At 49.4% G+C, this 27,778-nt stretch overlaps 1 long non-coding RNA gene across 2 annotated transcripts in view; it reads right to left on the reverse strand.

Annotated features, from left to right (window-relative positions):
- Positions 1-508: 508 nt before the first annotated feature.
- LOC146203928 (uncharacterized) overlaps positions 509-27,778 on the reverse strand; it is an 83,343-nt gene continuing 56,073 nt past the window's right edge. For both annotated transcript variants that reach the window (XR_014702565.1, XR_014702564.1), the window contains exon 4: positions 509-651. This is a non-coding gene — a long non-coding RNA (uncharacterized LOC146203928). The remainder of the gene's footprint in view (positions 652-27,778) is intronic.

The following is a 27,778-nucleotide window of genomic DNA, read 5'->3' on the forward strand; positions in this document are numbered from 1 at the left end:
TCCGCAGCAGTGGGAGGCTGCTTTGTCCAGCCACGAGCCAGATCTCGAACTTCGACTGGGGACCTTGGCAGAAGAATTCGAGACTAGGCATGGCCTGGACGCCAAAGAAACAGCAACAAGGATGCCTGCAACGCTGCTATGTAATGTTTTTTTCTTCTTTTTTTCTTTTCACCTCCTTATCAATAAAATTTCTTCACCACCAAATAGCACGAATGCCGGAGACGCAGATACATACGACCGGAGCTCGGCCGCTTTCCCATAAAATAACATAACTAGGACAAGGGTACACTCGGGCCCGTTCGAGGTAGAGCTCACTGTTCCGTGGCCCAGGCAGTGGTGCATATAAAAAAACATTTGGCTTAGGTGAAAACGAAAAATAGACTACTGACATGCAGCAAGAAGCAACTACAGGTCACCTAGTTGCCAAAATACAGGCAAGATTAAGTAGAAAGTATATTAGTCGTTGCATCTAGATGGTATGCCCCCACCCCGCTCGATTCAAGGTGTGTACAATTATTAATCTATCGATTTATTCACAGAAGCACACCAGCACAAGCCCAATGATTGTGGAATTTTCCCAGTTGCGCTGAGTTCGGTTGTCAAGGAACCAGGTTCTTCACGTCAGCTTACTCCTGTTTGGCCATCAGTCATCTGCGAGGGCAAGGAAATGTCATCAATCGTCACAATGTCGATGCCTGATAAGTCCTGGCAGGCCAGATAACAAAATCATAAGGGCACCTTATCTGACGCAATGCTGTGGTAAAATTCGGCCAGCTTTACGTGCTTGGTATCAAAGATGCAGGAGTAATTTTACACCACGAAATCCACATAACTCCCAACTGTGTACCTTCCGACTTTCAAGCACAACACGAAGGGCATTCTTGGTAATTTTCTGCATGACCAAACAAAAGTGGGGCGATATTTATGATATTTGCGAGGGGGCTAATTCTTAAAAAAAAAAAAGCTTTCTTTGAAGAATGACCTGTGCCCCAGAGAGAGAAAAGGAAGGTTAGATTCTGTAATCCTAAACCACAGTGTCCTAAACCTAGGCATTCTACTAATGGCAGCTCGGTGAAGGCAGTAAACTATATCTGTTTCTTCAGCAGCCCTTGTTGGTGCCATCTACACTGACAATGATGGATCCACCAGGCGCGTGGGCAAATCACTTTTGATGTTTCTAGAAGTATGATTTCGCAGTGCACCACGAACATCTCCTGCGATTGCTTCCAAGCTGTGCAAAGTATCACAGAGGAAGTAATGGCAACGGCCGTGTCAGTACAGCATGCAATCACACACGCAGACTGAGAAAAGCAGCCTCCTGGCCTAATGCCGTTAGACAGCCATTCTTATTATGCGCTTGAATGGACAAAGTCGTATGTGATGCTAGAGTGGTAGCCTGTGGACCTAGAAGCGTGCCCAAAACGGCACCACGATGGTTCGAACATGTACTTGTCAAAGGCTAGAGAGGGAATTGACATACAAGACGTGGCTGCAAAGGCATCCTCTTCAGATGCCTTGTGTAATGTTAGTGAGAGCAGTCATGTTAGTGAGAGCCGTGCGGCTTGCAGGCAACACACAGAATTAACTTAACCCATAATACGGTCATCATCTGACCCAAAACGATCCGAGTATATGCACTGTTCCGAAATGATATATGGCCAACCTTAAAAATTTCCGGGGCGTTCTGGAAGTGGCATCTTGGTAGTTGAAGATACACTGCGAGATCGTGATTATGGCATTTCTGTTCGCTGGTGAATGGCATACGTGTATTTTTGAGCAAAGACCAAGAAAACACAAGGACAAGTAAAGAAAAAAGACAATCTCTTGCCTGTCATCTCTTGGCTATTGCGTGAAACAGGGATTAGAAACTAGCTTAATTCCACACACACAATAGCTGAAGGCTCGTTGATGTAATATGAAAAGAGAACGCCAACCAGATCTAGATCTAGAGTGATCAAGGTTGATTACTCTAGAGTGATGAATCTACTACCCGACCAGACGAGTTTTCGTCAAACATTAGATTTCAAGGCTCGTTGATAATTCGAAGCTGCCACGGAATTCTGGGGCTGATTTAAGGGTAATGTGTGAGCCATTATACAACTCAAGGCTCGTTGATAATTCGAAGCTGCCACGGAATTCTGGGGCTGATTTAAGGGTAATGTGTGAGCCATTATACAACGGTGACCTCCATGTGGTAACAGCATCATCGTACACTGAGGTCGAAATGACATGCCAGTGTCAACTCGTGAAGGGAAGAGGAAATACGCACCGGGGAATATTCTCTGTGTCAATATAGATTCTTGGCATACAATAGAGTTTGATACACACTCCACCATCGTGTGTATCGAGACACATCACGTGCGACCAGTGCTGCCAAGCCAAAAGTGGGAAACCAGCAACAGGAAGCTTCAAAACCAGAATAAAATTGATAGATTCAGTATTTGAATCAAATTGCTGCTTTTAACACATTATATTTTGCAAACTTTTCTGAAAAGCATATAACTGCGATTAAAATATATTAGTAAGCACATTTTTTTTTTACTAGAATTTTTTAATACGAATGCTTTCAGTTTTCAGAAATAATCCGGTCTCCTTCTCTAGGTTTAAATTAAATTTTCAAAAGCATTTCATTCTTTCCTGACACGAGGTGTGCACGGGCTCGGCCACAATGAGACCCACTACCTCAAGCTCCACTGTGCCTGGGCGAGGGATTATTTGTCTCAGGATGGCCGCACCGGGCACAGCGACCCCGAGAACACGCCATATCGGCAAAAGCGCGAACATGGTCATGGTGTGTGTGCTTGGCGTCTTGAATACACAAATATAAGTGTTTTCTTGCATCCTCAAAATATGACAGCGTCTGAGTTCTGCCCTGACGTCGATTAGCCTGTTCACAATACGCCCCGCCATGAACAAATGCTTCAACGCTCATTTCGAGATACGTGCCATGCTGTCGCCTTTCGTGCTTAGTTTGTGGCTTACTCCTGGCCTCGACATAGCCTCGGTGGAAGAGGGGCACAACTTCTGTAGTAAAACAACCATCGTTCTAAAGTGGCCTCGTAATTGTTGAGCCCGAACAATGTCATTGCAACGCGCTTTGCCGGCACTGTGAAAGGCGCACGGTGAGCGAAACAACTTCACCGAGTACTCGGGCACGCAATTCACTTTTTGCTCATAGCCTTTCCTAGGATCTAAGTTGCTTGGATCACTGCCTTGTCGTGGCGGAGGGGCTTGCGAAACTCGATGAAGTCGTGAGCTCTGCTGTGTAGGGCCACCCAAGATAGACAGGTCACGGCAGAGAGTTCTGACAAAATCTGATTCACTGGAGAAGGTAATGGCAACCCACTCCAGTATTTCCTGCCAAGAAAACCCTATGGCCAGTCACAATAGCATTAATGATATGGCGCCGGAAGATGAGCCCCCCAGGTAGGAAGGCGTCCCACATGTTGCTGGGGATGAAGAAAGGGTGATTCCTAGTAGCTCCAGGACGAATGAAGCAGCTGGGCTAAAGCCAAAAGGACGCTCAGTTGTGGATGTGTCGGGAAGCGAACGGAAAGTCCGATGTTGCAAAGAGATATCTCACATAGCAACATGGAATGTAAGATCTATGACGCAAGGTAAACTGGATGTCGTCAAGCGAGAAATGGACAGATTGAACATTGATATCTTGGGTATCAGCGAGCTCAAGTGGACCGGAATGGGAAAATTTAATTCCGGCGAACATTCTCTTTTATTGTAGGCATGAATCCAGGAGAAGGAATAGGGTCGCTCTCACATTAAACAGAAGATGCTGTGGAAGTGAGGAATCGATTTCAAGAATTAGATCTAGAAGACGGAGAGCCTGAAAAGATGTGGACTGATGTTCGTAATATAATACAAGAAGTTGCTACTAAGGTAGTTCCAAAGCAAAAGAAATGCAAGAAAGCAAACTGGTTATCTGAAGAGGCTTTGCAAATAGCTGAGGAAAGGAGAATGGCAAAATTATGGGGGAAAGAGAAAGATACAAGGTTCTCAATGCGGATTTTCAGAAAATAGCACGGAGAGATAAGAATGCCTTCCTGAACATACAGTGCCAAGCAGTTGAGGACAACAGCCAATTGAGGAACACAAGAGCTCTGTATAAGACAATCAAAGATATCAAAGGAAGCTTCTGTGCTAAGCTGGGTGTGATAAAGAACAAACGAGGCTCGGACCTCACTGAAGCCTCAGAGATAATGAAGAAGTGGCAGGTATACACAGAACTGTACAAGTGGGACCCGGATGTGCAGATCCAACATAAGACGGTTGTGATAACTGATCTCGAGCCGGGCATCCTGAAGTGTGAAGTTGAATGGGCCTTAGCCAGCCTTGCTAAGAACAAAGCTAGCGGAACTGATGACATTCCAGCTCAGTTGCTTCAAAACCTCAACCATGACGCTGTTAACATTCTGCATACATTATGTCAGAAGATTTGGACAACCCTGCAGTGGCCACAGGATTGGAGGAGGTCAGTTTACATCCCCATTCCAAAGAAAGGCAGTGCCAAAGATTGTTCCAACTACTGCACGATCGCGCTTATTTCGCATGCTAGCAAGGTGATGTTGAAAATCCTCCAAGATAGGCTGCAGCAGTATGTGGATCGGGAGCTTCCGAATGTGCAAGCTGGGTTTCGCAAAGGCAGAGGAACTAGAAACCAGATTGCCAACCTTCACTGGATCATGGAAAAAGCAAGAAAGTTCCAGAAACCCATCTACTTCTGCTTTATTGAGTATGTGAAAGCTTTTGATTGTGGCAAGCTCTCCAAGAAATGGGAGTTCCAAATCACCTCATCTGTCTCCTCAGGAACCTGTATGTAGGGCAAGAGGCCACTGTCCATACTGGGCATGGTCTTACTGATTGGTTTCCGATTGAGAAAGGAGTGAGACAAGGCTGCATACTGTCGCCCTGCCTAATTAACCTTGTGGTTTCTACGTGGGCTTAGACCACCAACCACCGCGGGTTCGAGCATCGCGCGAGCCGAAGCCCCGTTCAGCCGTCAGCACGCGCACACTGAAACACCGCAGCGCGCACTCAACCTCCACCGGGAGGAGAGCACTTCGCTGCAAGGACACAAGCCTCCAAGTTCACAAAGGAGACGTTTATTGAAACGCCATCCTCCAGCGGCACACACACACACGCACATACACATACACATATATACAAATGCATATACACACACATACTAAGTCAACGTGTCCCGGGAGCGCGCGAGGAGCAAGGCTCCCCTGCGCGCACAAAGTGACACGGAGTGCACGCCGCAAGCACGCAAGGGTGTGCTGTGAACTCTCTCTCGCAGTGACCAGAGGGTTCCTTTGAGAGAGAGTGGGCAACCACCGCAAGGTACGCCTGTCTTGGATCGTTGGATCACGATCGACAGGCTCGAGCTGCGCTCTCAGGTACGACCCGGAGTGGACGAACTCGAGTACACACTGGTCTGCGCGGACAAAGGCCAGCAGACAAGAACAGTAGCGTACGCACCTTGCGATGTCTCGGAGGGGTCTCACCCTGAGCTCCGCTCGGACAGTCGCGCGAGCGCGGCCGTCGAAGCGGTGCCGTGTTCCCGCCAAACGGCGCCAATGAGAACAGCCACTGGGACGCCAGGGCGGAGCTGTGGCCCGAATGACAGTGACAAGTCGTTCCAGCCTCTCTCCGCCGCCTCAGGCGGGAGAAAGGGAACGAAGGGAACAACTGAGAAGCGGGCGGCGGCCGCGCAAAGGGCAGCCGCAGCAAGCCCGAATCCCACATCCTCCTCTCCTTAATTGCCCTCCTACCCATCAGCGAAAGCAAGCGGCAGGTCCCCAGAATGAAGAAAAGAATGCTATCCTCACGCAACAAGTCACCTACGCTTCAGCTCCAGCCAAAAAGATCTCGAAAAGACAGACACTCAAGAAAGACAAACACCAACAAGGCACACACAAAAAACAAAAACAAAGCAAAAGGATAAGATGACCTGAAGAATAATATGTAAAGTTCCGAATACGAAGTAAATACAAAAGTGTCAGCGGCAAGGTTCCAAAGTTCGACAAAGTTCGTCGGTGCAGCACAGAGAGCCGGCGGTGACCGGTGACTCACCGCTCGCCGACTTCTGGGTGGCCAGTTGGCAGCTGCTGGCTGCAGACGATCTCCGATCGCAGTCGGTGCGGGAACAGTGAACACGCGGAAGGGGGCCCAGGTGCGGAAACTTCTCGGCAGCCATCCAAGACGCACATGTGGTGACCGCGCGGGGCGTTTTTTTTTTGCTCAGCACATGCGGGCTTCTTTCCACCGCGCTCAGCACACGTTGGCAAACACACGCCGCAACGTCGTCGCCTCCGCTCCCGGGCACGCTCACCAACAGCCACGCCACACAAAGTGTTACGCCGACCTTCAGCGGCAACCTGTCCCGAGCACCTTCGCAGCCTCGGCGGTCTTGGGTGAAGGGGGAGGGGGGCATGGTCCACGCTGCTTGTCCCCAAACTACCCCAACTTCCCTTCCACACGCACCGAACACAGCCGCGCGACGGGCATGCTTAATGAGCCACCGTCGCGTGTTCAAAAGGAAAGAGGAGAAAAGACGCGCTCTGCAAAAGAAAGTACTCACTGTACAATAGGTGAAGCGAGAACGGAATGAAATAAACAACAACACAAAACAAAGATGCTAGAAGAGACAAAATTCAATAACACAATAGCGCACAGAGGCTGGAACTAAGCGGGACAGAAAGGGGACGGCTGACATTTCCGGGTAGGGTCCGACGAGAAAGCTCGCTCGGTGAGGCGATATGCCTTCGGGTGCGGAAAAAGTCCGCCGTCCGGCATCAAATCACACAGGTGACCGTCGCCTCAGATTGTACTGGTGCGGGGCACGCTTGCATTCCGCCGCATCGGGTGTGCCTCGTCGCTTGCCTGCGGTGACAATGGGCACCGACGCAAGCTCGTCAGACTGCGACACATAGGCCTTCAGGTCTGCGATGTGGGCACGGCTGGTTTTCCCCGTAGGGGAATCCTCCAGCAGGTACGCGAGTGGCAACCAGACTTTGACCACTCGGTACGGACCAAGCCACTTAGGAGCAAGCACGGCTGAGAACCCCTTGCTCGCGTCACTAAGAGCGTGGTTGCGCTTCAGGACAAGATGGCCCACCTGAAATGTCAGGCTGCGGTGCTTGCGGTCGTACTGAACCTTCTGCTGGGCTCTGGCCATCCCCAAACTCTGTCTTGCTCTACTGAGAGCGCGACACAGCCGGTCCCGAAGCGTTGACGCATAAGCAGAGCAGTCTGCTCGCGCCTTCTCATCTTCGAGCTGCTGGCTCTGAACGACGCCTGACATCAGATTCGCCAGCTCCCTTCCGAAATTGAGGAAGGCGGGAGAGAAACCAGTTGAGCGATTCTCAGCTGTTCGAATGGCGAACGCGAACTCACTTAAATGGTCTGCCCAGTCTTTTTGACACTCGGCAAAGGCCGTAAGCATTGGCTTGAGCGTTCTGTTGATCCGCTCGGTCAGATTAGACTGGGGATGGTAGGGTGAAGTGGTGTAGTGCCCAATTCCGAGGGAACGGCAGGTATTACCGAACACCCGAGCCGTGAAGTAGGACGCATTGCCCGTGATCAGCCGTTCCGGAAAGCCGAAGCGACAGAACACTTTCTGGAGTTTATCCAGCACCGCTCGCGCTGTCAATTTCCGAAGGGGTACAACTCGACCCACTTGGAAAAATGATCAACGACTACCATCAGGTAAATGAACCCCTGCTTGCTTCTGGGGAAAGGTCCCATCAAATCGCAGGTGGCCATCTGCCACGGACGCACTGTCAATTGGTTTCATCATGCCCAGTGGCTTGCCACCCCTTGACTTCACCGTTTCACAGATATGGCAGGAGCGGCAATAGCGGAAAATGTCGCGCTTCATGCCGGGTCACGTCACCGATTGACTCGGTTTTGTGAAATCTTTGGAGCCACTAAGGTGACCGGCAAGTGGCTCGTCGTGAGAGAATCGCAACAGAGCGCCTCTCAGACTTTTGGGGATAACCACTTTAAATGGGTCAATGGAGTCATCATCTGCGGCTATGTACTTCAGCAGGAGCCCGTCACGGTCCAGCAAATATGAGTCCCCGGGGCTCGCCACGACACACGCTGGCTCTTGCCCCGCTGCGCCCGCTACAGTACAAGTAGCGTCACGGCGCTCCGTCTCCCTGAGACCGTCGCTAACCTCGCGACAAAAGGAGTCATTTTGCTGGGCCGTCAGTAGCTCTTTACGGCTGAACACGATTCCAGTCATCCCAGAGGGGAGCCCGTTTTCGTCCCCGCGCAGGTTAGCCGCCAAAACTTCGCTCGCTAGCCTCGGCGCATCTGGGGTGCTCACAAACAGCCTCCCCCGTCGCCCGCTTCGCGAAGTGCTGCTTGCCTGGGTTGCGGAATGGGTAGGCCCGTTTGCGGGCGTCCTCCTCCTGCCGCTCTGCGGCTCGTCCGCTGTTTTGCCCTCTACGCTTGCCGGCGCAAAGGCACCACTGTCGAGTGGGGCACGAGATAGTGCGTCAGCTACCACGATCGTGCTCCCCTTCCGACACTGCACCGAAAAGTCGTAATGCTGTATCAGGAGAGCCCAGCGCGCCAGCCGTCCCGCAGGCTCCCGGAGCCGCATCAGCCAGCTGAGCGCGCTGTGGTCTGTCTGCACCACGAAATGCGTTCCATCAAGGTAGACGTCAAACTTGCGCAGTGCAAACACGATGGCGAGGCATTCCTTCTCAGTAACGGAGTAATTCCTCTCCGCGGGCAGCAAAGAACGACTTGCAAAGGCAAGAGGTTGCAGCACGCCATCGAATTTCTGTAGGAGAATGGCTCCTAATCCCAGATCGCTCGCATCAGTCTGGACTACGAACTGTCTGGTCAGGTCTGGTAGCCTGAGCTGCGCTGTCTCTGCGATGGCACTAGACAGGCGGCGAAAGGATTGCTCTTGCTCAGGCTCCCATCGCTACGCAGCAGTCTTTCCCAAGAGCTTGGTCAAGGGCGCCGGCACGCGGGCACAGGACGGGATAAATGACCTATAAAAATTTTCCATTCCCAGAAAACGGCGCAGGCCGCGTACGTCCTTGGGCACAGGAAACTCGAGTATGGCTCGAAGTTTTTCCTGATCCGGCTCAATGGAGCCTTCGCCCAGCGTAAACCCAAGCAACTGAACTCGGGTTCGCGCTATTTGGGCTTTTGCAGGATTCAGTCATCCTGGCAGCCCGTACCCTCTCGAGCACGTCGGCAATGTGGCTTAAGTGCTCATCAAAGGTTCGTGAATAAATCACGATTTCGTCCAGGTAGCACATGGCATGGGACCATTTCGCTTTGCCTAGGACGCGGTCCATCAGCCTCTGAAAAGTCGCAGGACCATTGCAGAGGCCAAAGGGCATGCGAGTGAACGCAAACAGCCCTCTGTGGCACGTGAACGCGGTCTTAGGCCGGTCAATGTCATCCATCTGGGCCTGTAGGTAACCTTTGGAGGCATCTAGCGTGGTAAAATACCGCGCACTGCCTAGGTTTTCTACAATTGAGCTGATCGTTGGGAGCGGATAGGCATCCTTGCGAGTTAGCGCATTCAGACGGCGATAATCCACACAGAAGCGATGGCTGCCATCCTTTTTGGGCACCAACACCACCGGAGATGCCCAGGCGCTGAACGAGCGACGGATAATGTCCGACGATAGCATCTCATCCAACAACCCATCAATCAACTGCCTCTTTGCAAGGCTGACGGGTCTGGGATTGCACTTCAACGGAAGCACTTCTCCGGTGTCGATCGCGTGGCTCACTAAAGTGGTACAGCCAGGTTGATCGGTAAAGAGCTCCTCGTACTGACACAAAAGTGCTGTCAACCGAGCCTTCTGCGTCTGATCCAAAGTTACCGCAGAGGCGGCCAGTGGATGGGGGGCGTCGTTGTACCACGCTGCTCGCTTCCAAAGGGGGGTGTGAACGACATAACGCTCGACACAAGGGCAGGGCCCCGATCGCTGAGCGTGGCACTCTCCGAACGTCTCGACTGCACAGGCAGATACCGACGCCGGGGGGCTAATGAACGGCTTCAGCTGGGAAAATGGTCCTTCGCGACAGCCGCCATTCGCAATGTCCACCACGATCCTGGTTTTCAGGAGATAGTCCCTTCCGAGAATCATGGGCACACTGAGCCCAGGGAGATGAATGAAACGCGTGCGTCTCCCTCGCTCTCCCCATCTGACAGTCAGCCTCGCGGCGCCAGCCAAATGGGCCACGCCTTTCAGAAAGTTAAATGTCGAACGGCAATCCCGCAAGCGCACCGAGTGATTTTGCAAGTGGGACAACACCTGTTCACTGAAAAAGGAGGCGCTGGCTCCTGTATCCAGTAACGCCGGAAATTCGCGGCCAGCAAGGGTGACCGAAATAAACGGCGCGGGCGCACCACCGAGGCAGCTTACCCTGTACGCAGAGGGAATAGACCTCTCCTCGGGTACGTCACGCGATGCGAGTGACGTCACGGTGGTGACGTTTCCGGTTTGCGCCGCAGACGCCGATGGGCAAAACAGTCGCCTGAATGCATGCGTTCGCATAGACGTTCGCTGCGCGAGCAACAATAATCTTCATTGCGGGCATTAGGACCTTTGCCTCGACCCTGAATCGTAATGCCTACGAGCTGCTGTGCAGTGGGATGCACCAACCGCGCCAAGAAAGGCTCTGGTATACGCTTTTTTCGTTTTACACGGGACGAAAATCAAAGAGTGTGTGCACGCACTGCGCCGAGACAGACCGGATCTGCGGAACTTGTCCATGCTGATTTGTTCTAGAGTTCAGCTAGTTTATCATTCACTGGACTTAACTATCTGGTGATTTACATAAAACTGTTTGACTGCAGGTTGTTTTGTACCCATAGAAGTAGGGGCTTTGAGAAGGCAAGCCGTACCTCATGATTTACCTTCTTCGTTAACATTTTTTCATGTTTCCTCAAAAAGGGTGCTCAACTCAACCTCTGTTGAGCTCATATATATGCAGTTCATCTCAATCATCTCAATGGTAAGTAGCAGCTAGTAAGGTATGTTGTCAGAGAGTTTAAGCTAAAACTAAGGTAATAAAGATCAAGTAGTTAGAGGGAATAAAAAATTTGTTACGTACACTTTCACGGAACTGGTTGTTCCACTCACAAAGCTGTGAACTAGCAGACCGAATGAGTCCAGATGAAACGAGCATTTCCACTTTGAAGAGTAAATAAGCTACATGCGTGGCTAAACTAAAAGAAAAATGTTTATTACTGTTAAATGTCAAGCATACAAGTGCGCGCACACTGAAACATGTAGATTACCATTCGAGCTATTGCAGCAACTAAAGTGCCAGAACCTCTAGAAAACGTTCAGCGTGCACAGGGATGGTAGAAGGTAATAAACATTTTAATTGTAGCAAACTGGTATCATAGTGCATAGTACGATTTACAAGTGTAAAGGCTAGATAGGTAGGGTCTGAAGTGCTCAGGCGGCACATTGGTTGTGAGGCACGTCGCATAACACGGATCCGGAGCATTTTGGCCACCTAAGACCCGACACTGCACGACACAAGAGCACACTTTCAACTTTGGCCCCATCGATAAGTTGCCGTCGCTGCAACCGCAGCCGGGATCGAATCAGCGACGTCGAAAATCTTATAACACGATCAAAAAATACGAGATCCTATGCTCTGCGTATCGCAGGCTGATTTCACGCGTGAAGGATATAGTCTGGCGGGACGATTTGCATGTACTGTACTTCCAATCTGCCGCATCCATTCATATTCCTTCCTATCAAAGTAACCTGTTAAAACGCTATTGCTCGACGTCACAACACCGAACACAGCTTACCCGGCCATGCATGTGCAGTGAGCTGCCTGTACGATTCCGTCCTTGTGCAAAAGCGTCCTGGCTTCATATAGCTTGCCGGTTGTCCTCTGCGACGGCGCCACTTTAGCTTTTAAAAAGCGGCACTTTAAGCCAGCGTCGGCAATGAAAACTTGGCGCACATGCCCTTCCGCTGCAAGAACGTAAGCCTTCAACGAGCGATAGGACTTCAAGCTATCCGTGGCGTAGCTAGGGCCGGGCGTCTGAACAAGATACACGCATATGTCACCAAAACGAACATTCGGCCACAATTTGGGGTCATTTTTCCAGTCCATCGAAAGGAAGGGGTCGGGGTATTGGTCCCCGTCAACTACTAACTTTTCAACATACCGCCGGCGAGCGATTTCAGGCAATAACGTCGCGTACTCAGGCAGCTCCATCGGTTTGGAATACACAGGAACGCATTGGAGGCTAGTCGAGACAAGGAATGGGCCTTGGTCAAGACAACGGTGTAAGAAATAATCGAGACACAAGCGCGCGCCGCTGCATTCAGTACGGCCGCGGCCGAGAAAAACGACGGATTTTGCCCATCGCCGCTGCATCGAAGAGCGCTGCAGTCGCCGCACGTGCGTTCCGTGACGTCATGTTGTTTACTCGAGGGAGAGGTCTATTAGCAAAGCTTGGGCCGGCTGTCTCTTTACAACCGACCCCCGTCGCCGTTTTCCTGCCTCGCAGGAGGCCTGGCTACGGGGCATTCTCTTGCTAAGTGTCCCCTCTCTTGGCAACGGAAACAATGCACACCCCCGCGAGCTTGGCCGCGTGACAAAGGCGCGTTTCCCTGCCTAGGTCCGCTCGCTGTACCACCGAACAAGGGCCGGTTTGTGCGGGCTTCTCCTTCTGCTGTGCTTTGGGTCGCTTGGCGTCCTTCGGCACGCGGGTAAGAAAACTGTGCAGCGCAGGCTGCTCGTCTTCCGTACGAGTAAGGATCCAGAGCTCTTTCGCTCAGCTCCCAAGCGTCGTTTCGCCCGCCAAGGCTGCAAAGGCAGTTTGTGCGGGTTCAAGCCGGTGGGGAAGGGTCATGGCCCCTCTCCATGCGCAGCGTGGCTCACGGGCCCCGCTTGCCGGCGGGTGGCGATCGATAGGCACGCGCGGCGAGGATGTCGCCTTGAATGCGCTTTGCCTCAGCGGCCAGCTCCTCTAGATCTCGGAATCGGCCGCCGCGCAGGTATGCCGAAAAAGTCGGATGTGCCTGCCTGATCACTCTTTCGACGTGTTCTTCGTTTGAGGCTGTTGGCTCAGCGATTGAGAAAAGATCTTCCATCGCCCGCACAAACTCCTGGAGCGACTTGTCCGGAGCCTGTGTGCGGAGCTCCAGCTCTCGCCGCATCCTACGCTCATAGTCAGCGGGCAGGAATTCGCGCATGAATGCTGCATGGAACTCCTCGACAGTCGCTGCTTGGTGGCCGGAAAGCCGGTACCACCTAGCTGCCGCGTCAGTCAGCGCTGCGGGGATGATGCGTGCAAGCACAACCTCATCAGGAAGACCCATAGCTCTCTGGTAATGGGCGAGGGAATCAATGAAATCCCGGGCACTGAGAGGATCATCATAGCCGCGGTACGTCGGCATGGGCAACATGACCGCGGGGTGAGACAGCTTCGGCGCGGCCGAAAGCGCCTCAACCGCCCCTGTTAGCGACTGAGTCATCTGGGCAGCGCTTGTGAGCAGCGCCTGCGTCCTTCCCTCGGAGGAGGTTTGGGCGGGTTGCATGAACAAAGAACGCAAACGGTCCTCCAGTTCGATGAGCGGCGCAGTCTCCGCAGGGAGTCCGGCCGACGCCTCACCGCCGTTCACCGAGCAAAACTGACTGCTAGCGGGGCACGTCTGCTGTTGCGCGTAGCTGCCGGTAGCGACGGCATCGCGCGAACTGCTTCTGCCATGGGCGGAAAGCTGATGCAGCGGAGGTATCTGTGTAGCGGTCCCACCACAGGGTGGTCCGGAGAAAGCTCCAATGGGAGCAGAGTGATCAACGTTACTCGCGGCATTGCCGTATAGCCCAATGGGGCCGACGGCCAGCCACTGTGTTTGGCTGTTCAGAGGAACAGCGACCAACGGATCAAAAGACGCTACGACTGCGTAAGGAGCCGACATATAGCGCGTTTCATATTTGCTGCCGTGTGCCCCGCAGGGAGCGGCAGACATGGTGCAAGAGCTTGATCGTCAAGGTGACCGGCTCAGCCGACGTGCAGTCCAACTCAAAGAGCCAGGACAATTCACGTTGGGCGCCAGTTGTGGTTTCTATGTGGGCTTAGACCACCAACCACCGCTGGTTCGAGCGTCGCGCGAGCCGAAGCCCCGATCAGCCGTCGCCTTGTGCACACTGAAACACCGCAGCGCGCACTCAACCTCCACCGGGAGGAGAGCACTTCGCTGCAAGGACAAAAGCCTCCAAGTTCACAAAGGAGACGTTTATTGAAACGCCATCCTCCAGCGGCACACACACACACACACACACACACACACATACACATATAGTATACAAACGCATATACACACACATACTAAGTCAACGTGTCCCGGGAGCGCGCAAGGAGCAAGGCTCCCTGCGCGCACGAAGTGACATGGAGTGCGCGCCGCAAGCACGCAAGGGTATGCTGTGAACTCTCTCTCGCAGTGACCAGAGGGTTCCTTTGAGAGAGAGTGGGCAACCACCGCAAGGTACGCCTGTCTCGGATCATTGGATCACGATCTACAGGCTCGAGCTGCGCTCTCAGGTACGACCCGGAGTGGACGAACTCGAGTACACACTGGTCTGCGCGGACAAAGGCCGGCAGACAAGAACAGTAGCGTACGCACCTTGCGATGTCTCGGAGGGGTTTCCCCCTGAGCTTCGCTCGGACGGTCGCGCAAGCGTGGCCGTCGAAGCGGTGCCGTGTTCCCGCCAAAAGGCGCCAATGAGAACAGCCACTGGGACGCCAGGGCAGAGCTCTGGCCCGAACGACAGTGACAAGTCGTCCGAGCCTCTCTCCGCCGCCTCAGGCGGGAGAAAGCGAATGAGGAGAACAACTAGGAAGCGGGCGGCGGCCGCGCAAAGGGCAGCCGCAGCAATCCCGAATCCCACAACCTATATACTGAGTGCATCATGAGGAAGGCCGGCCTGGATGAGTCTTCAGCTGGAGTGATGATTGCTGGAAAATGTATCAACAACCTTAGATATGCAGATGATACCACTTTAATGGCAGAAAGTGAAGAGGAACTCAAGAGACTTCTGATGTGCGTACAAGAAGAGAGTGAGAAGTTTGGGCTTAAACTGAACATTAAAAAGACAAAGATCATGGCGCCTTGCCCTATCAAGTCCTGGAGCATCAAGGGACAAGAAGTGGAAGCTGTGACAGATTTTCTCTTCTTGGGCACCAAGATTACTCCGGAAGGAGACTGCAGCCATGAAATTAGGAGACGCCTGCTTCTGGTAAAGAGAGCCATGGCTAGCCTTGACCGCCTAGTAAAGAGCAGAGACATTAGTCTGCCAACCAATATCCGTATAACTCGTGCTATGGTCTTTCCAGTTGTGACGTATGAATGCGAGAGTTGGACTGTGAAGAAGGCTGACCACCGAAGATTTGACGAGTTTGAATTGTGGTGCTGGCACCACAATTCTCTTGAACTCTTGAGAGTTCCTTGGACTGCCAGAAGGTCAAATCAGTCGATATTGTCGACCATAAACCCTGACTGCTCATTGGAGGGTCAAATTCTAAAGTTAAAGCTCAGCCACTTTGGTCATCTGATGAGAAGAGAGGAGTCGCTGGAGAAAGAATTGATGTTGGGAAAGGTTGAGGGTCACCGGAGAAGGGGTAGGCAGCGAACGCGATGGATAGATGGCATCCTCGAGGCGTTGCGGATGAAGTTATGTGATGTTAGCAAGATAGTGAGAGACCGGAAAGCGTGGTGTGATATGGTCCATAGGGTCACGAAGAGTCGGACACGACTGAACTACTGAGCTGAACTGAACTGAAGTTGTGTGTAGCGGCAAATGCCATGGGAGGAATGAAAAAAAAGAAAGAAACGTTGAGCCAGTATCCTTGTCTTTATTTTGACTTTATTGAGATGCATCGTTCAAGGAACGTCCTAGTAATTCCAGCCACAAAATAGAGCAGCGGAAGAAACTTCAGCGCTATCAAATTTAGGATTCTGATTCATGTCGGCCCAGGCTGGGTCTCATGTCTGCGTACAGCGCCGGGCCGGACTGGACTGGAGTATCGGTCCGGAGTGTCGGTCCGAGCAGGGCTCGGACGTCTAGCGTAGGGCTCGATCTGGGTTCGATCTCACAATTTCGGCCCGTGCACACTTCGATTACTGACTGAAAAATGTTGCCTGCACGCATTTATGTGCGCAAAATAACGCGCATAAATGCGTGTTGTCTTCATCTTGATTTCCTGGCTATTCCGCAGGCAACTGCACGATCGAACGGCGTTTTAGGCGCGACTTCATAACTAGTGCCAATGCACAGTCTAATGTGATTTGAAGATAATCATGTCAGGACTAGGGCGCATGAAGGCAGCTGCTAGCTACCTTGCTCAGAAGCACCGAAGACGGCTTTGCTAAGGGCTCCTCGGTAAGGAAGCTTCCAGATCAACATGAAGAAACCTAAGCAGTGAAGGCTTCCTTACCGAGGTAAGGAACCTTTCAGAGTTTGACGGTAACCAACTCTGATCAAACTGCTCGAACAAAACTAAAATTGCATTACCACAACAAATATTGCACGAACTTAGCTCCACGAAAGGTTACTCTCTATTAACGCGAAAGCATTACTTCGTTGCTATGTTCACAGATCTTTGTCCGAAGACCGCGTCTACAGGCTGCGCCTGCAGACGGCGTCAGCAAAATCTGTCCACAACAGTTGCGAGTAATTGAGAAGTGGTACCTGTTAATGAGTGGTGCCAATCAATCGATAGAGGACGATGTAATGTTTTGCCAAAAATAATTAGGCCAATAAGTTAATTAGCAATAATAACAGGCAAAAAATGTACTCGTTGTCCCCAGATGTGAGTAATTGAGAAGCGGCAGAGGTTAATGAGTGGCATCAATCGATTGAGGGTGACAGTGTTGTGTCAAAAAAATAATTAGGCTAATAAGTTAATTAAGTAATCAATTAGCGGTAAAACACGCAAAATCGTGTCTGCAGCAGTTGTAACTGAGAAGTGGTAGAGGTTAATGAGTGGTGTCAATCGATAGGGGTGACATAACGTGTCCAAAAAATAATCTGGCTAATAAGTTAATTAGGTAACTAACTCGAGGCAAAAAATGTAAGAGTAAAAGCAAAAATGGTCTCATTAGCCATTGGCTAATGAGACTTAGCCAATGAGACTTGGCTAATGAGCCTTAATGGCCAATGGCCAATGGGACTTAATTAGCCAATGGCTAATGGTCTCACAATGGCTAATGAGACCATTTGAATGTATCAAATACTAAAATTGTTAATTAAATCAGTCAATTAAGGTGCATCATGGATGTGATGCCCCTTTCACGCAACATGAAGTCGAGTGAAAAAAGGGCATAGATTAGTGCACAATTTGAAAGTACCAAAGGCTAAAGTAGTAAAGGCAGTCAAATAGGGTGACATGAAGGATGTGACGTCACGCAACCGGAAGTAGAGCCGAAAAAGGGCATTGGAAGGGATTGGAACGCATTTTGAATGTACCAAAGACTAAAATGGAAAAACAAAAAGCAAATAAATGTGACGTCAAGGAACCGGAAGTAGAGCCAAAAAAGGGCGTAGGAAGGGATTGGCGTGCAATTTGAAAATACTAGACTAAAATGGGTAAACAAGTGAATTAAGCAACTAGAAGCAACCAGAAGCAACCAACAATAGCATTCGTGCTTTTGCATTACTCCAATGCACATTCTGCAGTGCTCTTTAATTTTTTATCATATCATTATTTGTGTTAAGGGTTAAATTCTTGTTGCGCCAGGAAATTTTATTTGCCCGTTTTGCTGGAATGAACACGATCACTTTCAAATCTTGCAGGCTGTATAGCTTCATATCGTGCTGACCTTGTAGAATTTTTTACAAGTACCTTGTAATTTCAGAAACAGTTTCTCTGCTCTCGCTATCCGGCAAGTGGAATTAAAATGAGATTCGTCATCTCTGTTGACATAAGGTTCCCGGTTTACAGTCAATAACACTTAATTGACTGAACATCCGTGCAAACTCTGCCTTGTACTAGACCAGTGTCAACAGGAAGAGAGATAATTCAACCATCTCGAAGAAGGGATTCTAGTCGAAAGGAATGCTGCACTATTTCGCTTCGACTCGGAACATAGCTGTGCTCTCATGGCTGTTCAAAATGACAAGAGTGGTATCCTTTTATTGCAGTCGACTGGCAGCGATTTTTTCTCGATGCTCCCAAGAATTCCACAGGATGAACCGATGACTAAACCCACAGAGGGCATTAATCTGCATTTGGAACTTCCAATACAGTCAAACCCGAATATAACGAACTCGGATAGAGCGAATTATGTTTTATATCGAACACTCGAATTTCCTCTAGCATTATGCATATAAAATGTATTTTTTATAACGAACTACACATCGAATATAGCGAACTCCGCGCGCGCGATCGGTCGCCAAACGCCCGCCAACGGGCGGGCCTTTGTGCCGGCTCCGAGTTCTCTCCGGGCAGCCCACGCTGCCGGGCCGCAATACTTCTAGCGCATGCCGTTGTCAGATGGGAGGGGGATTGGCGACGGCTCCGTTCCCCAAGGTCTCACACAGCGCATACGTCATCACGCGCCCGCTAGGGTGCTTCTGCTGCTTCTGCGCCGATGCCACGCTTCCGTAAAACGCAGGAGGGGCTCTCTACAGCAGCTTCCACGAGGGACCCTCCTGTACGCATGCGCGGCCGTCGCCCGGAGTAGCGTGAGTAGCCTTTAAAATCCACGCCATCGGCCAGCCTCTCTTTGCAGCGCTCCTATTCGGCAGCTGCCTACCATGTGATCAAAGACGTTCGAGCAGCTCCGGACCTATTGCGCTTCGAGAAAGAAGCAACACCGGCCAGAACTGGTTTCAAGTTTGGGCGAAGGGAAGGCAGCCTCCGAACAACGAACGCGTCAGTGGCGAACTTTCCCGCATCCTCGAAGCTTTCTTTGTTCACGTTTGCAAGTCGTGCTGCTGCTATCCTCACGATTCCGGACGTGCCTACGTTGCTGCTGGCTTGCATTCCGGTGCTACATCCTGCAAGATGACGACGAAGCAGCGGCGTGCCCTACCGCTTTCCGACAAGCTGGAGATAATTCGCCGCGTTGGCCGCGGCGAAAAAAAGTCTGACGTTGCCGCGCATTTCAAGATTCCGCGGAGCACGTTAAGCACCATTTTGAAAAACCAGTCAGCCATCAGAGGCAATGCACAGGAACGACCAAATGGTGACGGCTTTCGCCACCGCAAGCCGGCTTACGACCAAGTAGAGAAAGCGCTGTACCAATCGTTCTTAGACGTTCGTGCGCGAAATCTGCCGGTCTCTGGCCCCATGCTACAACAGAAGGCAAAAGATTTTGCCTTCGTCCTGGACGTCGAGGGGTTTACAGCGGGCAGTGGTTGGCTCCAACGATTTAAAGACCGCTACTCCATCACCGGGAAGGTGGTTGCAGGTGAAAGCCAAGCAGTGGACGCTGAGAGTGCTGAAAAGTGGGTGTAAGACGTGTGGCGTGCTGTCACGGAGAGATACGAACCGTGCAATATTTTTAACACCGACGAGACTGCCTTGTTTTGGCAACTGCTGCCGAGCAGAACCTTGGCGCTAAAGAATGAGAAGTGCCATGGCGGCAAATTGAATAAGGCCGGAGTCACCGTTCTTCTCACGACAAACATGGACGGTACATCAAAGCTGCGGCCGCTTGTCATAGGCAAGTTCAAGTCTCCTATGTGCCTGCGAGGATGCACTTCACTCCCAGTCACATACAACTCAAATTCTAAGGCCTGGATGACCAGAACGTTGTTCGAAGCGTGGCTGCGTGGCTGGGACGAGGAACTTGCAACGAGCGGGCGAAAGATTTGCCTCCTCCTCGATAACTGTTCTGCGCACCACTGCGGCGTCGCGCTCAAGAACATCGAGCTTTGTTTCCTGCCACCGAACGCAACAGCGGTTTTGCAGCCCCTCGATCAGGGGATCATCCGCGCTTTCAAGCTGGGCTACAGGAAACGCGTCGTTGAGCGGCTGTTGGTGAAATTGCGGGTTAACGACGAGCTCAAGATTAATTTGCTGGCCGCAATAGAAATGATTAACCGTGCCTGGCAAGACGTGACGCAATCCACAATCTGCAACTGCTTCCACCATGCTGGACTATGTCGAGAGGATGCAGAAGCTGCTAGTGAAGCGCGCACTGTGCAAGATGACAGCGATGTTGCCACGCTGTGGGAAGAACTCGCTGATGTTCCGGACGCTGTGCCCGAAGAAGTTGCCCTGGAGGATTTTCTCACTGTTGACGACAACGTAGCCGTGACAGCGAGCCCGTTGGACTCGGAAATTGTTGCCGACATGCTGGCATCTGGTGCGAACGAGGAGACCGAGGAGCTGCCGCCGGAGGACGATCGCCCTCGCCCGACGTTGCACGAAGCCCTCGCTGCTACCGATCTGCTGCGCCGATACTGCTCCGGAATACAGGGAAGCGGACTGGAGTTTGTGGAAATGATGTCGCGTGTGGAAAGTGCGATTCTCGCTGATGGAGTTAAATGCAGTGTTCAGGTGAAGATCACTGCCTACTGCAAATAAGTGAGCATTTATCTACAATAAATTTCTTTTGTAGATTCATGGTGAGCGGCACGGTTTTTCTTTAGTTAGTGCGTTTTTGCTGCGCTGTCTGGACATCGTGTATAACGAATTTGGTACTGAAGTTCGTTATAAACGGGTTTGGTTATAGCGAAATACTTCATATAGCGAACAAATTGCATTGAATTACGCAGTTCGTTATAACCGGGTTTGACTGTATACAGACTCGACACATCGGGAGCTGCAGCTGCTATTTTCTGCATTTCTACACATAGTTAACGGGCTGCAGACCACACGACCGTAAGCCCACCAGCAGCAGACACGACAATTGCATAAATGTGCTGCATGAATTTACCACGTATTGGCGATTTTGCAATATCCGTCATCTTGATATCTTAGTGACGTCTGTGCTCACGGCGACTTCCTTTTCCAAAAATGAATATCATTTTGAAGAAGCTACATTAATTAACCAAAAATTGTAGGACCACCCTAAATCGAAAACAAATGCCAACAAGACCAAAAATCGCTAAAAATTCCGCTGCCCGCAATACATTCTTTTCCAGCTAAACAGTGTAGAGCCACTAAATTTAGCGGGAAAACTGCTAACTTGGCTATAGTGGACAGCGTAACATGCGTTGAGTGTGCTATTTAGCAATATTATTGAAGAACAAATACTACAGTACCATGCAAAATAAATAGCAGGTTTCAAAATTATTGCTACATTTCTCAGGAAGCCACTGCACAGTCTCCTAGAAAAGCTGTTCTTGATATCGGTTGCTCTCGAACCCCCCCCCCCCAATGCGAAATAAATCTCTTCCAATGTGAAGCTACAACTCAGCGAACAGCATACAATAAAGATTCGATGAGTGACGAACTTGCCCACTACTTTGCCGGGTGATTCCCGGTGCCATTCCGATAATGGTGACACGTATATGTCAATTAAGTTAATCTGTGTACCGATTTGCGTGCTGTATCTCTGTCAAGCTCAGATAGGACAAAACTAATCCCTCCCCCCCCCCATATGTAACAAGCTATTAGAAAAACGAAACATCTTAATGTTTTCAGTCGAAGAAAATGGTTAGGCATGACACAAGCAAGTGGCTGTAGCAGGAAGTGTGGTCCATGTTCCGAGTTTGCATCGTTATCAAAAGTGTCACTATCTCCGTGACTTCGAGATGTGTTTACTATAATTTCTCACTACCCCAGAAGGGTCAACCATGGCCTCTCGATGACACATAGTAAACTACACCTTCGTTGCTGACTTCCATTCTCTAGCTCACGTTGGCGTCCCCTAAATGGCCGATGCTTGTGTCCACTGCCTTGTGCTTGACAGGTGTCAAGAAAAAGAAAATAAAAAGTGCGTAATAAAAGCTGGTGAACAAACAAAATCAAAACATTTATAAGAAAAGTTTTTTACGCAACACAACCCTTTCTACAAGCAACACCAGCAGCCAAAGAATCTCTCCTAGATTTAAGATAATACCAGAGTTCTTCAGTACTCCAAGGGGTCATGAAACTCCCGCCGAAGTTTGGTTCGGTGACAAAAGCGGTAAAGCCCCTCTATCTTGGAAAGTAGCGAAATTGTAAGATCTTTGCCGCCGTTTCCCTCTCCCGGCGCTTTCCTCCTCGCTCCTCTACGCTCCCCTCTCCAAAGAGAGAGTGAGGGCGGTTTTTCTGGTTTGTCATTGGCTGCCGGGCCCCCTCACATTACCAACACGTCACCATACGTCATCAGCACACGCAAAATCTTGTTTTGCTTGTTTTTTATTTACTCATTGCCACCATTAAACTGCCTCATCGTGCCGTTCCTGTGGCTTGCGCGCGAAAGGTTTCGTGCGCGCGATGTCGTGCTGCTGCGCGTTTCAGTGTTCAAGTAGAACAGAACGACTGCCGCGCTTCGCTGATTACCAACACGGCACCGGCAAGGTTAATTGAGTTTAAGACGTTTTCACAGTCTCACATGTCACTGACGAACCCATCACCAGCCGTCATCGAAACTGTAAAAATTGCTGAGAACTTTTTCCGCAGTAACAAAGAGGCTCTCCTCAAAACTTCAATCAGCACTGCACAACTGCAGACCCGGATAAAAGATAGCATTTCATTGGTATCTTGCTTCCCAGACTGCCATGATGTTGTAAACGAGATTGTGAGTGTTTTCGCGAAAGTACGGATCCAGATCTTTGTCCCAGATGAAGCCTCCAAATTATCTCCAGTGACTAGCAGTAAATGCGGTAGCAAAAGAGCATAAGATTCAGTGACAGTATGCATTCGTAATTTCATGTTTTATTAATTTGAAACATTTGTGAAAGTTGTAGTTTGAAAATCTGTGTACAATCATTATTTTGCCTGTCGCCTGAATGAATCTGTAAATACTTCAAAATTTCTGGTAACTGCTTTCATCTTTTGAAGATATTCTCGTGCATATCAGAAGCTTATTATCATCGAAATTAAAATTGGATTGCAGCGTGTGAAAAATGTTTGTACTAAAATTATTTGCTTGCGCTTCGTTTTCATATCTTTTCATTTCGTTAAGGGTTCTCAGCATCTTCCAATTGTCTAACGGTGTTTTTCTGTGCATTTATTTTTATTTAGAAATGTGTGCTTTGAATTAATGTGCCTGCGCCATGTCCTACGACCCTTTTCAAAGCGACCAGTGCTGTCTCAGTAAAATCAAAGATGCTACTTGGTTCGAATTTGCAACAGTGTTTATCGCTACATTTCTTTTGTATTTGGAACTGTGTATTTTGCATGCGCCACATCTTACGACCTTTAAAGCAAACCAGTATTGTGCCAATAAAATAAGACGCTATTTTGCCTGAGTCACTTTGCTGATCAATTGATTTTGCGAAGAAATAAGAGCCACTTTTTGCACCTACACTGCCTCTGATTAGCAGCCGTAGGAACATTGCTTCATCGTTTTCTTACAGATGCCATTTGAAAATGAAAGCATAAAACAATAGACGCTTTTGCTTATAGGTTAGCCAGAAGCGATCGATGTCAAAATTCACCGGTTTGCCGCTCACGCACAAATATGCAAATATGCAGAAGAAGATGACCCTCATTCAGGGTCATCTATCTGCCACCCAACACAGATGACACCATAATTGCCGGCTCAGTTTATTTCCCGTTCTTGATGCTTCAGAGTACCCGAGCGCGATGCTGAGTGCAAACATTTCTTGCCGTTTTGAGCGTGTCTTCTCCTTCCTTCTTTGTTGTTGCGAGCAATATGTGCCGCTTAAACCAAACATAACATTTTCAAATTGATTATATATTTAGCTGTGCAAAGCAGATTTAAAAGAACTCTTTAAAAGGCAGCACAACAAGCCCCCGCCATTCACTACCATTGACCCTTCCGCGGCACCCCTCAAGCGCAGGCAGGTTCAGCGTGCTGTGCGCAGTGCTCCCGCCGGTGGGAGAGTGAAATCAGAGGAGAATTGAGAAGGAAAGCAGCCGAAGGGAGGAGAGTTTTGCTACTTTCCAGATAGAGAGGCTTTAAAAAGCGGCCGCGAGGGGCGCCACCGCAGATCGTGGGGTCGTGAGCGGGCAGCCGTCCCAACGGCATACGGTCTTGCTTTCCCGCTGCTATTATTTTGTCCCGTTTTGATTGATTTGTGCGAAACTGAAGCCAAGGTCCTATATCTGCTGCATGCACATCCGTAGGCTTAGTACAATTTAAGCTTGTATAAAGAAGGCGCTGCCAGCACAGCCATGTGCAGATTGATCATTACCCTTGATTTTCTAGCTCCTGATGGGCGAATTTGTGGAACACTAAAACATTGCCGAATAGTCCAGTGTGTTCATTAATCTAAACTACGTGTGACCGTGGAGCATGTGACAGTAAAGCAAAGGCCATGTTAGCAAGCAGCACTCAATGAATTCATATTGCGCTTGTTGCTCTACCGACTTTGCTCAAGTGGTCATCCGACTTCATCAAAGGTTTCACAGTACGTCACTTCATCTTGCTGTACGCTGATGTCTAGATGAAGTGGGATGCTAATGGACAGTTGAAAATGAAGCGTCAGAGACTAGCGCGAGAACGTGCAAAACTTCCGCACTCGTTGCTGCAGTGCACGGCATTCAGGCACTAACCAGCGAATTTTGTAGGTCGCGACACTTGCACAGCAAAGAACATTTTCGCTTGTTCTGCTTTTGAGCTTATTATTGTACATTTTAGTACGCACTGATTTACCATTTTGACGGCGTGGTGCTATGATTTGTAAATTGAATATTCGACAACACGGTATCGCTAAATTTTTCGACCTCAATCAAATAACACCGTTTTTAATTTCGACTCGCTTAAATACATACTGTGCCTTTGTACCGATGTGTTTAGTATAGCAATGTAACTTATTTTCTTCTACTTAGCCACCTCTGATATGGGCAGAGCACATGGCAAGATATAAAAAGGGAGTTCCTTGTACAGAATGCACAATGTATTCGCTTACTATCACGTAGTTGGGAAGTGCGGAAAACAGCAAATAGTTTTCCAAACAAACACTTCATTGAGGCTGACAAGCGCCAGCAAAGAAACGCAAACTCGGCGGCGTAGATAGCAAAGTACTTGGCGCTCAAGAAAGTGCAGCTAAACGACAGTAAAAACTTTGCTTCTGTCAGGGTATTTGAATGCCCACCATCTAATTAGCGACGCACATGGGGTTTAGAGTCTTGAAGTGACTCAAGCTATGAGAGATACCGCAGTGACGGGCTCCGGAAAATTCTACCACCTAGGGGTCTTTAACTTACACTGACATCGCACATGGCCGCCTTGCTGTTTGCTCCAACAAACAGCGGCCGCCACGGCCGGCATTCGATCCCATGCCATAGAGCACAACAGTCGAGCACCATAACCACTGCACCACCGCGGCGGGGCAGAAGTTGTAAAAACAAAAACTGATAAGAAGCACAGCTGTAAAGTAAGCAAGTAAAATAAGAGCAAATGTGAAGAGATCAGAAGAGCAACGAAATGCATACGAGATCATAAAGGAACTATGGGACGGAACACGGGATGCTTTCGCATTTCCGCTAGGAAAGTGACCCACTCTAATTTTTCTAAGTAGTCGACATTACCGGCTGCTATATGTGATACCTGCTTCATCTTTCCTCTTTTTCGTAACAAAGTCTTTTTTTTCTATGCCGCTTTAACGGCTTTTTTTCTTTCTGTGCTGTGTAATGCTATGTATATTTCCTCCCGCTCCCTTCTGCAATGCCTTTAGGCTCTGAGCTTATCTAAAGATGAATATATATACGCTGTCAATATTCTGCCTCCGCTAGGTGGGTATTTAATATGCACAGTCGCATTCAAAGTGTTGATTTTTACACTAGTGAAAACATGTACACAGCGTTTCAGAAATAATAAAATATAGTGCCACTTGATGATAGGATGCGATTTTGTCTATAACGTGGGAGCCTTTCTAACACTTCCGGTACTGCTACAGTCATCAGTTTTGGGAGGTTTTCAAAGACACAAATTTGCCATTCACTTCGAAGTTGTGATTTTCCCATATATTTCCCATTAAAACACACTTTTGTTGGGGCAAATCAGAAGTCACGAACTTCTTTTTTGTGGAAGGTGCATATCTACGTCTGTTGTAGTTTGATACCATACGTGGAACAAGGAAGCAACATCTTTTCATCGTTGCTCCCAGAACCGTAGCACCAGCCCATCACGCAACAAGCTGACGTCATCGTTCGCAGAACGCAATGGCTTTACGAAAACAAGCGCATTTGCATATTTCAGCAAAGCACCAAAACAACAGCCACGAAGCGAATACCCTACAAAGCATCCAACAACACATCACTTTTCACGCAGATGGGCGCCTGCTCCGCCATCCGCAAAAGCATGTGCCGCCGTGCAGCCGCTCTGGGCAGTGAACCAAGCTCTTTCATGAGTGACAGAGAAGGTTCATGACCATAAAAACTACTTAAGGAATATGATAATACTGATTCACTTGAATTCATTTGCTACAAATGCCTTTTTATCACCAGCAGACTACCAGCAAGTCTCTCCCAAATCAATTAGCCCTATAAAAAATTGACACAGTGGAAAAAATCTAAATATGTACATTCATTTTTCTATTTCGAAGGTGGCATCAAAATGTTTCGAGACAAATTATTTATTTCAAGACTTATATACCCCATATTAGCAGAACCCATCAAAGTGTCCAGGAAAAGAGGTTCTGGGAAATTGGCATGACGTCATGGGCACGGCCATGTAGTGCCAGTGGTTCTTGAGATAGTCTGTGCAGTGTATATGGGTGACTACGAACAGCCAAGTTCATTCACTTCTTAATCCGCGCAATTCGCCTTAACCTTCTTTCTAATCAATCTCAGGCTTTGGCATTCATAGCACGTAAATAATATTAGGTGCCGTCTGTAAAGTTAGAAGGGGTAGGGTGAGAGGAACTAGTGCTGATAGCCCTAAGCTTGCAGAATGCGGCTGCTGATGTCAGCTTTTATTGTAAAATACACTCAGCTACATAGCCATGCTTTCCATTATTTTCGTATCAACAACACATCAAAATATTTATGACCTACGGTCCTCCTCGTTTGTAGGTGCGAGCATGAAATGATTTTTGGGAATGGTATACCGCATGCTGGAGCAGCTTCTGCGTGCTACCCACACCCTTCGGTTCAGTTTCAAAAATCGTTAGGGGACTTCATATGGTTTTCTCCTGTGGCCACAACAGATGTGCAACAGCATAATATCGTCAACCTGCCAAGCGCATCCTTTCTCCTGCGTTTCACTAAATATTCGAAAGACGTTTCAGAGCGCAAATACTGGATGCCTGTTCCTGGGCTGCAGCGTCGGTGTCGCTGTCGATTGCGCAGTCATAGTCAGCGTAGTCGGTGCAGCTGTTATGTAGCACGCCACCTCTCACTTGTGGCAGGGGATAGTATAACTAACTACCATCTGTCATAGTTTATAGTTAATGAAAAGTGTAGAGGTGGAAACTGCCTCCTTGCATTTTGGTGACAGGGGAGAAGAGAGGGGAGATGCAACAGGCTTACTGGCTTAGTCTGTATTGCGAGAGCGAAGGTGTGCATCATGGGAAGAAGAACCTGGAATTTGGCTGCCACGGGAGGAAGACGTTGTAGTAATAGTCGACTAATGCTCAACATGAAAGTAGCGCTAGAAGAAGCTGAAAGGCGACCGTCGACATGCAGAAGGTTATAGAGAGGGCACAGGAGCACACCTCACAGCAGTCTGAGAAT

The sequence above is a fragment of the Amblyomma maculatum genome, chromosome 1 (genome assembly GCF_055883805.1).
Source record: "Amblyomma maculatum isolate TAMU_Amacu chromosome 1, ASM5588380v1, whole genome shotgun sequence".
Lineage (NCBI taxonomy): Eukaryota > Metazoa > Arthropoda > Arachnida > Ixodida > Ixodidae > Amblyomma > Amblyomma maculatum.